This window comes from Amblyomma mixtum, chromosome 5 (assembly GCF_055824585.1).
Source record: "Amblyomma mixtum isolate Tamu chromosome 5, ASM5582458v1, whole genome shotgun sequence".
In the NCBI taxonomy this organism is placed as follows: domain Eukaryota; kingdom Metazoa; phylum Arthropoda; class Arachnida; order Ixodida; family Ixodidae; genus Amblyomma; species Amblyomma mixtum.
Genome location: NC_143016.1, coordinates 170661363 through 170673581, shown reverse-complemented (window position 1 = coordinate 170673581; position 12219 = coordinate 170661363). Strand labels below are relative to the sequence as shown.

General features: G+C 46.2%; 1 pseudogene across 1 annotated transcript in view; it reads right to left on the bottom strand.

Moving 5' to 3' along the window:
* Positions 1 to 12219, bottom strand: part of LOC149344673 (uncharacterized) — a 106946-nt pseudogene that overhangs the window by 50471 nt on the left and 44256 nt on the right. The window contains exon 4 of the transcript XR_016282779.1: positions 1051 to 1125. The product of XR_016282779.1 is annotated as an uncharacterized LOC149344673 (transcript). The remainder of the gene's footprint in view (positions 1 to 1050; positions 1126 to 12219) is intronic.

The following is a 12219-nucleotide window of genomic DNA, read 5'->3' as shown; positions in this document are numbered from 1 at the left end:
GACGTAGGTCCTTGCCGGGGCGCACGAGCGCCCAACTGCAGGCACAAATAAAGTTTGTTCCAATCCAATCCAATCCGGCCACCTCCAGTACGGCACCTCTTTCTCTCTTGCTGCTTTCACTGCCACCTTCCTCATTTCCCTTACGGCGCAGTTCCGGTGTCCACCGAGATATGCGAGACAATTACTGCTCAATCTTTTTTCCACAAAAACACATTTTAAATTTTCAGATGTTATTAATTGACTTCGTAATAGGTGATTTTCATACTAAATTATTTCCGCTGTGGCACAAGGTGAGTTCGTGAAAAGGTTTTTTTTTTTTCGAACTCTATTTTTGGGAGTGTTCCATGAAACAACCGGTAAATGTCGGTATCTGGTGCGGTTATCGTGGCCCAGATCAAGTCTTTCGAATAATTCTGAGGCAGACGACCTGTTTCAAGTCGCATTCCACCCAACGAGGCTATTTTCCGTTTCGTATTTGAGCTGAAACGTGTTTGGTTCCCAGCAACAGCAAGAGAAATTGCGTGCGCGCAATTAAGCTAAGGGTCGCGCTATTTTTGTACACTGCATGTTCGTAGTTGTGGGGTATTGTTCAAACAGTGGTGGTATCTAGGACAACATTTTTCATCCACAAGCTACTAAGTGATTGGTCTTTTCAAGCAGCTACTGTCGCCTTGCACGATGCTTGCGACCGCATATGGCCTCAAATATAACTCGCAGGCAAACTTGAACGCAGTCGCAGTGAGCGCGAGCGCGTCTCTCGCAAAAGCGATTGCGTCAGTGTTTTCCTTCCAATTTTAATGTTGGAACCAGGAAGCGACAGGAAACACCGCTCCTATGCATGGTCCCGTGGTGACTGCGAAACGTTACGACCTGAGCTCTCCGCAACCCACGAAAGGAGTACTTAAACAGGCTTTCCACTCTTTTGGGACAAAACGGATTCCTCTTTAGTGTGCTCTTCCAGCTATTTGTGTCTTGCACGGATCCATCATAATGCATACAAAAATGACACTGAAACGAGCAACGTGTTGAGGTAGAACAAGCTGCGCCCACCGATTTTGCTGTTATCTTCGCATCCGCTAGTTTTTCAAGTCAGTCCAACATGACGTTGACCATGGGATAGGCGTCCTGGAAGAAAACGTTAAATGCCGTGATGCCCCTAAAAAGGCATCTGTTCCTGGCGGTACTTTTTGCCACTTACGCGTTGCGAAGATTCTCTGGGGTTTCGCACGTACCGCTCAGACTGGTGTGTAAGCTCACCCTGCAGAGAAAAGAAGTTACGAAAAGTGAGCATTTCAACAGAGCTTCCTGAGCGGTAGGTTTGTAATTTCCAGATAAAACAGGGTGTTGTTTCCAACACAGGGTTTAAATGAAAACAATACGTTTCAGAACTAGCTCGGCTGTTTTTTCAGAGATGACAGCAAACTGTACCGCATTATAAGCGATTTTTCGTCCTTTAGAGAGCAGTGATGGCCTTTAGTTCCGGGAAACGAAGCTCGGCCACCGTAAAGACTAACTGCGCGGCGAGGCAGCCATGTGCAGATTTCAAGGACTAAATGTTAAGCCGATGAACGCGGCGAGTGAAACGGCACGATTGTAGTCCGAGACCACCACAGTATGGGCGCTAGACGCTGCCCCACAATTATTGAAGATGTATTTATCACTGAATTCTTTTTTCTTCGTGCAGCTGTTGCTCTCTTAGGATAAAAGGTTGCACCCCTTCGTTGCACCCTAACCTAACCTAACCTAACCTAACCTAACCTAACCTAATGGTTCAGCCAGCACAGTTTGTATCCCTAAAAGACCAACGTTTAATCGTTAAGGCCGAAAAAACGCTCAGAGTGGATGCGCAGCTTTAAATGTTGGAAAATTGTGGGGAAGGTCGGGTGTTTTGGCTGAAGGCGAAGCAGGAGAGTTATCGATTCTTGGTTTCATGAGGTAAAGGGTAGCCTGACATGTGGGGCGGGGTACACATTGTCTGGGTGGTTCTGAACGTAGCACGACTGACGGGAGCCTAATTGGGTTGTTGTTTTCTGTTTCCAAGACGACGGTTTGTCCAAAGTTGATTTCGTGGTTACCCCCTTCTGAGCGCTTGGCGAGCACGTGCACTCTGTCGCTAAGTCTCGGAACTCGTTTCTGTATTGTACCAATATTCGAGGTTTTAGGCGTATCCATTGTAGACTATGCCTCGAAGTGTTCCTCTTGGTGCACAGTCGTTGCGTAAAGAGAGGGAAGGCGCCAAAATGTTCAGTGTTTGCCTTGCGACTTGCAGCCCTTGTTTTCTGAGGATAAGGGTGATTTTTGTCTTGGCAGACCATTCATAACACACCGGGTGTCATAAATTGCTCCAAAGGCAACTTATCAAAAGTATACGCTCGTGGCCTGCGCTCCGCTATTCCGAGTTGCTGAAATAAACAGAAAAAGATGCAGTCAAGTTTATTTTCTTTTCGTAGAAAAGCAAGATCCAGGACTAGAAGCTGTGAAGGGCAGCTTGATAAGGCCTTGAACCCCTTACAACAATTCACACAACAACAGGTGAGAAGGAAATCAGTTTAGATCTTCTACAAAAAATTTGTGCATGGAAATTTTCGCACTGGTACTTTTGTACGTATCAATATAAGGCACGCAACAGAGCACAAAGAAAACAAAATACATGCGTCCCAAAATTCAAAATCATGACATGAGGATACATGAAGATGACATTCCAAACGCATAGTACCACTTCAATCACAACAGTTGTTCGCGGCAAAAAAGTCCAATTTAGTGATTACATTCATCAACTGGATCGAATTCAGCGGCACGCAACTTATCCAGCAGTTTTCGTACAGTGTAGCATAAAAATTTAACGTATGAATACGTATGAGGTATTACAGCAAGATTTTTTAGTTATTTCTTTTCATTGTTCCATGTTTATAATAATACTGTCGATAGATTTCAAAAAATATTTAAAAGCTAAGCTAAATTTGTGATCCAAAAAAGTGAAAACAGGGACCGCTTTATACTTCAAAAAAGCTCTTTAAGACACACCCGCAACATACCGTGATGTTCTTTTCTGCAATAAGTGCAATTTCAATAATTTCGTTACCCCTGCAGAACTCAAGACCGCAGTACCCCTGCAGTACACCAGTTGCTTAGGGGTGTTATATAAAAAAAAATTATTTCGGAAGGCAGCAAGTATCTTGTCAGGGCGCTGCCGCCAACGGCTGATGCAGCTTTTGAACGTAGGAAATCCATGCGGTCGTTCCGTGTAAGGTGCGTCATAATCGAGCAGAAGATTATGACGGGATAGAAACAACGCAATTTCGATGCCTAATGTTTTTTCCATATATTTTAAATTACACGTAGTATCGAGAATGGGTAATAGTTGTTCAAAACATTCCTATCTCCAGATCTAAAAACTTGAACTACAAGTGCAAGCTGCGCTGCTTGCGGAAATACAGCTATAGACAAAATTAAGTTATCTATAAAAGTTATAACGGCACAAATTATGTGGAGAACGAGCTCCACACGAAGCACCAGCATACCACATGCATCCTTGGTTTTACTATATACGATGGCCTTGATACAAAGGGATACTTCTTTCTAGTCAGTCGGTGAAAAAAAAACAGTGAATGGCATGCAACACTCTGAGAAAGAAAGGGTTCCGCGTCGGATGTATTGTTTGTGCAGTAGCAACCGCAGTGATTGCCCGGCTGCAGAAACAGTTATCTAATGCGTCAGCTAATGGGCTGCCATTTAGCCGTTCTCCTTCGTGTATAAGCGTATGAGATATAATTCCACGAGTTCCAGAACGCAACAGTGAAGTTCGGCAAGGTAAGTTGTTCGGAGAGTTCGCGACGATATTCTATGACTACAGCGCGAAGAACGAGGCATAGAAGCGTTGTGTGGTGTCTCTGTGTTCTTCCTTCTTCTATGTCCCATTTTTCGCGCTGTATTCATGCAGTACTGAGTTGAGCTTTCGCCAAAGCACATCAGAACGTTTGATGCTGTCATCGGAAAATCTACGAGCAAAATAGGCGTTCCCTGCGGCATGCAGTGTGCATGTAAGCTTATTTCGGTACGCCTTATATTCAGAAAACAAATGCGTATCTTTCTATTTTACAAGCTTCGTACACAAGGCGTCGTTATGTTTATTTGAATTTAGTAATCCCTGCGTCAGCCAAAGCTTCTGGGGGTTTTGGGTTTCCTTCTTGGCCACGATGGAACATATGTGTCGTACAGGGCTTTGAACACGTCTGTGAAGTTACAGTATGCTGTCTCACTACCTTTGAGTAGCGTAGACAGGGTTTCATTCTAGGTTACTAACACTAGGACAAAACGACTCAAATGTAGCAGCGGCAATTTCTCTCATGAATTTGGTTTGACTTTTGTAGCGATAGCTACTCTACGCCGGCCGCTTCGCGAGGTCAGTGTGGCTGCGCGCTGAGCAGCTGTGCGCATGCGCGGAGTGACGTCAGAGCACGCAGCTAGTGTGCGCGCCACGCGCCTACATTACGGTAGCATTTCGAGCCTTCAGCGTGGCGGCGCCGTGGCCACAGTCAGCGTTACTAGATTACCTTTTCAGTTCGCAAACTCCGACGCCGCGGATGTCGCCCCTGCCTGTACCGCCGAGCGGGGGCGCTCTCGTCGCTGTTTGACCGGCGCGGACCACGTCAACGAAGATTACAGCGAAGCGTTTTTGCGCGAGGCGTTTCTTTGTTTGGTTAAACTGCGCTGCAAGTTGATCGCTGCTCCTCTGTGTCCTTGCCAGAATTATATCAGTGCGTTTCGTGGGACGCAGCTCGTGCGGCGTTGGCTCCGGCTGCAACTCAACACAGAAGCGCAACAGCGTCGGTGCACCCGAGCTATGCGTCCGTGAGTCGGTGCGGCCGAGCTGTCGACCTGTCTGCTCCCAAACCAAGGCAAGATAAGCGTTCTACGTAATGTGCGATCGCAATTCACACTGACCATCGCCCAGGCTGCAAACATTTTCTGGAAACTGCTGGAAGAGCTAGAGAAGTGCAGCCTTGCTCGCTTTGGTTTTGCTGAGCGCGTGTCGGCATTCACTTGTCAGATACTGAATTTTGTTATTGCTACAAGAATGCAATTTTTCTCTAGCACGTCTCTTGTCTCTTCTAAAAGCACGTCTCTTGTAACTGTTTGGCCCATTAAAAATGGCTCGCATTAAGATCTATATGTTTTTTTCCTATATGAATTGAATAAACATGCTTTCAATCTGACCTGTGCTATTAACGTCATTTTTCGCGTCTAATGACCTTAATAACGTCGAAGTTTCACGGTGGTAGTCCTGCATCTCCCTTTAAAAAGCACGTATGCATCGTTGACTGTCCTGCTTGAAACCGATGGTACTTTGCCTTAGGTTTCGATATTTTCGGCAACATGCAACTCATTTACCGCGTCGTGGCTCGCCGTAAGCAAAGAGTCATTTAGTTTGTAGGGAAGTAAATGAAACAAAAAACTATACCATCGAAATAGCTAATGATTCAGACATCCCGATCGTACCTCTGCCGCCCAGGACCGTTCGCGCAGCCTTAATGCCACTGTAGTTGCACATTCAGAATAATATTTGTGCCCTATCTTGGAAATATTTCCGTTAAACAGGAATTACCGGCGTAAAGTGGCGTGAAACACGGTGCGCTCGTCTCATAGCGATAGTTGGTGTGACGAGACACCAGCCGGAGCGGGCCAACAGCGTCGACAGCGCCACCTCGCGAGAGGAAGCCGAATGGGGCCACGTTTGGCCGCAAAGCTGCAGTGGAGTTTGCAAACTGCCCAGGTAATCTAGTAACGTTGACCACAGTGGCGGCGCCGTGGCTGTTCACGTGGTTTGTCACGTGAAACCAAGCGGGGTAGAAGTGGAGAGGGGGAAAGTGGGGGAGAGACTGAGGCCACGTCCAGGGACGAAGATGAAAAAGGAACGCCTAGCGAAACGGAGCGGTGTGTGCATTTAAGCCTGAGGACATCATCATCATCATCAAACGGAGCGGCGAAAGACTGACTTTGCAATTCGACTCGGTGAGTTCCACTCGGCCAGCTGTAGCTATCGCGTCACTCCAGGTTTAACCAGAGCTAAAGCACAGCCAATTTTATATACCATACAGGATTTTTCTACTAACATTATTTTTTCACAGTCACTGAAGCCAGTGCACACATTTTAGATACATCTAACAATGAGGAACTATCTAGAGTGACACGAGTAGGTTCTCAAATGGTATTCTGAAAGCTTCTTGAAATCATAACATCACAGAGCTTCTTTTGGTTGTTTGTCGGTACAAGCATATTCAAAGTTATATCTCCGCCTAAGTAAAAATACAGCTTATTGTCTATGACGTAACCAAATATATCCTCAAGAAAAAATAAACAAAATAAAAAATCTGTCGAAATCACAGAAAGGTGACCAGTATACGGCAGAGGAAACTGATTTCAGACAGCAATGCAAGCACCTCGTATTCTGGAATGACTGCACGAAATTAAGCCACTTCTTCACGGGTTATTTTTTCTTTGATTAATATAATGACACCACCGCCTCGCTTATCTGGTCGATATCGAAAAAGTCTGAAACTAGGCACATTGGACACGTGTGATTGCTTGGTGACCGTGTTTCCGTGAACATGACATTAGAAAAAGCTATGCGGAACATGTCAAGTACGGGCGTCGTCGTCCTTATTTGCTGAAGACCGAACATTTTGGTGAAAGAAAGATAATGCGGCGACTTTTCTTGTTCCAGTAGTTTTAGACTTTAGACTATTGAAGAACCATCGAAAGAAATCAGTTTAAAAAGCAGGACCTCAACTATGGCTAAACAGCCATAGTTGCTCAATGCAACTATGGCTGGAAAAATAAGCTTATTCTTCCACCGTGGTCGCGCCGAACGGGGAATGGCGTTCCGTGGACTCCTTGGTAACGCTGCAACACGCTGTCGCGTCCCACTCTTAAAGACGAAGCTTAAGCGTCCTCTAATTATTTCCTATGTGGCATCCCAAAATTCTTCCAACTGCTTTTCGCTTCTTACCTGCTGCGCTAAACAACCATTTTGTTGCCGGGGAAAGGTGCTGATTTACGATGAGCACCTACGTTTGGCTTGAGCTTTAAATTTCCCAAGTAATGTTTGTTTCTTAAGCTTTTCAAGAAAGGCATTGCTCTTTCCCCTGTGTGCAACAAATTGCAAGAGAATGTTTGGCAGGGTAGTGCTACCAGCTTTTCGGACTCGGTGGCACAACTCACGTATGAGCCACAACGGAAAATGTAATCGCGGTGTCACGTCTCCCCCTCACCCGCTCCCCTTCAAGAGTTGAGGCTCCGCTGCACCTTATGGAGCCTAAATTTTCATGTGCCACTGGAGTCGCATTAGCGCCTCGGGTCAGCCTCGTGAATGGCTTTTGCTGCAAGTGTTGGAGCAGCCGGGCTCAGTAGCCAGTAATGAGGTGATGGCGTAGAGGTTTGGATTAGGTCTGCCTCACTGATACTGCCATGCATCATGCACGGGCACACATGGTCGTTCATCTGTCAAATAAGGCGGGCGTCCGACGTAACAGAGCAATGAGAGAAACGGGCTAGGCCAAAAATGAGAGAGAGACGGGAAAGGGGACCAAGCGCGAACGACGAAGACCGCGTATATATCACCAGTATCTGCTGCCGCATTGGTGTGTCTCTCATCAGAACTTTCCCCCACACCTTTCCATAGTTAAAGATGCGCGCCTACACCCCCCTAGCTGCCCAATTTGATTCGTGAAGAAACTTTGGGTATTAAATTACAGTGTGTGTTGGAAACTAACGACTTCATTTTTCATTTTTCTACAAACTATTTCCCAGGGTAGCTACGCTCAACTTTCCCCCGTAGCAGCTGTGCCCAGAATCAGGCTTTAAGGGCGAGGCGTTAATTATTCGGTAAATGTCACACCGTTGCCGCTGCGACGTTCCAGAAATGTGTAAAACTTTGAAAATTAGCAGGGGTTTAACTGCGATGTGCGACGTGCAAAAGCGGAGTGACGTAAATGGTGGCGCCACAAGCAACACCATAGCAACGAGATGAAAAAAATCGCAAAGATATGAACTACGTCTCCGAGGCTGGCCAGGACAAAAGTTTTGGAAATGGCCCGGGTCAAATTTGGATGTCGTCATCGGGCCGGGCTGACTGAAGTACGACTGGACATCGATTTTGGTCCACATCGACCAAGGTGAAATTTTCGGAAATCACGCGCGCCAAATTTAGAAGTCGCCATCGTGTCGGGCGCAGTGAATTATAGTTGGACGTCGATTTTGGTCCAAATAGCGTACGTTCAAATTCCGCGGGTGACCTGGGCCAAATTTTGACTATGGCCCGGCACTAATTTTCAAGTCACTATTTTGTCGGACCCGCTCAGTTACCAATGGACATTAATTTTTGTCCAAATCGACGGAGGTCAAATTTCGGGAGTGGCCCGTGTCGAATTTGTCAGTAGAAAAATTTGTACATGGAAGTCCGGTGTCGAAGACTTTCTGGAGAGGTCATTTAGTCTGTTATAACCACTTATTTTTGTAGCGAAAGCTACTCTTGACTAGGAGCACGGCACTTGGCGGAGCCAGGCAAAGGCTACTACTGCCCATGCGCCGTTACCACGGCAACCGGTTGCGCTGGAGCTACAGCTGTGCGCCGTCGCTCCGCCGCAATGCGCATGCGCAGAGTCGCGCCGCGCAACTGGTAGGATCAGCCGGAAGCGATGCGCTCGCTCCTCAGACGCGCGCCATGAGAGAAGGAGAGCGGCCGTGCTCGTTAGGGCAGCAGATACCAGGGTGTCGAACCGGAACCGAACCTGAACCCGAAACCGGAACCGAACCCGAATTTTTACCCGGAACCGGAGCCGAACCGAACCCATATTTTTTTCGCCATCTTGGAACTGAACCAGAACCGGAACGATTCAAAGGAACCGCTCCGAACCGGTTCGGGACTCGGTTCAGCCCCACTTTATTCCAACCAGGCGCACATTTTTTTTTTCGGACAAAAAGAGAGATAGCCTAGCGCGTAGGTTTACCCATCCGAAGCTGTCTGCGCTAGAAAGTGCGAAAATGGCACCCAGTATAGGCGACAACAGAATAGAATGAGGTGTGGTGTCTGTAAAGAAACCTAATTGACGCTTCTGCAGTGTATTGGCACCAATTCTAGAGCATTTATTTATTTATTCGCATGGCCGAAGCATTACAGAGAGGAGTGGGTAGTAATAAGAAACATACAAGACCAATATTGGTACAGCAAAATTAGATTATATAATCACTAACAACATTCTTAAGTAACTCGGGAGTTTGTAACGTTTGTTTTTTTCTACGTTTTGTCCTTGTCTGCCGCGCCGAAGCATTTCTTGAAGTTTGTAACGCATGCGATGGAAGCGGGAGGGTTGTTCCATTCCTTAGCTGTATTGGGGATAAATGAGGAAAAATGAAAGTTGGTGCGATTGCTTGGCACTTCAACCTTGTACTGATGGTCGCCGAGGGAATAAATATATGAAGGCGGAAGAAGTGGCGAGTCTCTGAGATGAGGGTTATAAAAGTAAATTTTGTGAAACAGACGTAAACATAAACATAAATAGACAGACATTGTACGTCAGGTTTATATGAAATCTTCAGTTATTACTTCTCCCCCTTTACATGTTTGTGTATGGTCGTAATCAAATTTTTAGCACTGATCTAACTCAATAAACGTCTTGATTTGAAGAAAATAGCGCCAGAGCATGCAAACCACGAAAAGACAAGGACGAGACACAAAGCGCTAATAGCGCTTTGTGTCTCTTCCTTGTCTTTTCGTGGTTTGCATGCTCTGGCGCTATTTTCTTCAAATCAAGTATGCACCAACTCGCCCAAGAAGAAGTGTTAATCAATAAAGGTCTATAGACACCAATTTTTTGCTCGCGTGTTTCCTTCTTTCAAACGATACTTTCGACATTGGTGCTCATGAAGCACTCCGTGGTATTCGCCTACGACCAACAAATAAATTATATTTGAACTTCTTCTTGACGCTGTTCTGGTTTTATCAACAGAGCGATGGCTCTGACGTGTAGTGGAATTCAGGTTACATTAGGCACGAAAAAAACGGCAATATAACTGCTAATATGTAGTTTGTTGTAATACTAGCCTATAAAAGCACTCTGGTTTAAGTGCAGTAGTGACTCAAAAAAACGTATCAGCGCTCATATCACAGTTTTCCTGCGCCTCACATGACCTAAAGTTCAACTACACGTTATAGCACTGTTCGGTTGACGAAACCGAGACCGAAACAGCATGGGAAAATAAATTCTTTTCTGAATTATTGAGCGGCCGTAGGCGAATACACGGTGATACACGTATTCTATTATCTAGTGCATCATTTGAAAGAATAAAACACGCACAATAAAATTAGTTGTGCATAGTACATTAAACACCTATTGAGAATACTTTTCCGTTGTTTGCGTCATTTACCACAAATTTATGAAACGTTAGCGCAACGACCCAACAACGTTGTGGTCATAGATTTTGAGGAAAGGAAATGGCGAAGTAATAGTCTCACTTCTCGATGGACACCTCAACCAGGCCTTAAGAGAAGGGAGAAAGCTGAGAGTCAAAAAAGAAAGAGAGAATAGGGTGCCGTAGTGGAGAGCTCCGGCATAATTTGGACCAACTAGAGACCTTTGGCGTGCACTGACACCCCACAGCATACGGGCGCCTTTTGCGTTTCGCCTCCTTCGAAACGCCGTCGGATTCTAACCTGAGTACATCGAATAAGTAGCCGAGTGCCCTAAAATCTGAGCCACCGCAGTAGGTAGTGCAACATTTACTTTTTAAGCGCTCGTTGTCTCCGACAGCTGACGACACTGAGACTAGGGCGGCAGAAAGTTAGTCCCAACAATCCGCCTCACAGGTGGGCGATGGGGCGTGTGGGGGGACGGTGAAGGTTGTTGAAAGTGCATTTTTACCAGTCATTGCCCGGATGTGCTCCCACTGGGGTGTGGTGTGCATCAAGGGTGGAGGCTGCACGCACGCACACACACGCACGCACACACACACACGCACGCACGCACGCACGCCCCCCCCCCCAAAAAAAAAGAAACAAAAAAACAGTGTGGTTATTTTTGGTAAAGGAGGCTATAATGTTAACGCAGTGAAAAAAACAACTAAAACAATATTCACACTCCGAGTTGGATTTGCACTAGTGGCGGCGGAACAGAAAAGCTCCGCTTAGAGATGCCTTAGGCTACTCGGCCATGTCCTAGGCTTCTTGTTATCTTGGTTGCATGGCATTTTAGGAACCTTTCTGACCCTCCTTGTGCCTCGCTTGATCTCGTCGAATTCAAAGATACCAGTAGAAGTCCTTAAGCCACCAAGACTCCCTTACTCCGCCCGCACATCAAAATTCCGGAACCAGTCAGGAGGCTGAACTGGCACAGCATGTTCCTCCTGCGGTAAATAGCACTGTTCTCTTAACAGTGGCTTCGTTGAACGCGGCAGTTTTGCGAGTTCATCCATCACGCGGGTTTTCCACACGCTGTGTGGTCCTTAAACACGAAACGTTCGCACGCAATTCCGGAGTCTTTAATCGCAGACAGAAATGTTGTAGTGAAGTGCATGATTTCAATGTATTTTCAACAGACTGCTGAATTATGTGGAAAAAAAACACAGCATCACAACAAAAGAAATCATTTTGTGGCTCAATGATTTCTCGTTGCTCGCACAGGTAGCAGTTCACTGACCACGGCACAAACGCCTCCTTGGCGCGAAGGTACAGCCTAACGCGTAATGTCCATGTTTGAAGAGTGAAAAAGCTTTTACCGGCCGTTTGAAACTATACAGTCGAGCCCATTTATAACGAACCTGACGGTCACGCGGATTCCGTTCGTTATATCCGATGCTCGTAATAAGTTGACTCTTCGTATAACAGCCAAAAATACTAGGGCCGCTAAAAGTGGCGTCTACTTCTTATAGAACTGCGTTATGCGTGCACACTTGTGCAAAGCAGAGCCTGCAGCGGCTCTTTGCAGGCTATCAGGGCAGTCATTTAAACCTCGTCGAGACCCTTGCTGTCAACTATAAAATTTAGGGACTGTGTATAACTAATCGTGGTTGAAGCTTCCATGGCAGCTGATGGCACGCCGGCCACATAAATAAAATTCCTGGCAGTACGGGAGGGCTCGTACTTGGTGTTCAACGTCTTAGAGCACGCGCCTCTGCGATTTTGTGGTCCGCAGGAACTTAATTATCCGAGGAAACATCTCGCGA